The sequence below is a fragment of the Rhagoletis zephyria genome, unplaced genomic scaffold, assembly GCF_001687245.7.
Source record: "Rhagoletis zephyria isolate East Lansing unplaced genomic scaffold, Rhagoletis_zephyria_1.1 Rzeph_scaffold_00316, whole genome shotgun sequence".
NCBI lineage: Eukaryota > Metazoa > Arthropoda > Insecta > Diptera > Tephritidae > Rhagoletis > Rhagoletis zephyria.
Window position 1 is genome coordinate 234,283 of NW_016157400.1, and position 249 is coordinate 234,531.

Sequence of the window (249 nt, forward strand, 5' to 3'; positions counted from 1 at the left end):
TTAGAAGATAAACGCGTCACTGAAAATCATGGACGTGAACTGTTGGTGAAAATGTTGTACCAAAATGTTTCAATACAAAAAATTAATTTTGGGCGGGGCGAAGTTCGCCGGGTCTGCTAGTATACAATAATTTCTTAAAAAATTTCAACTTACACATGAAAGAAAGCTGCGAGCGCCTTGTTACCTGCGAGGCATTGAGCACGAGTATGCTCGCTCGCTCGAACTCCAAGTTTATGCCTATCCTGGTTT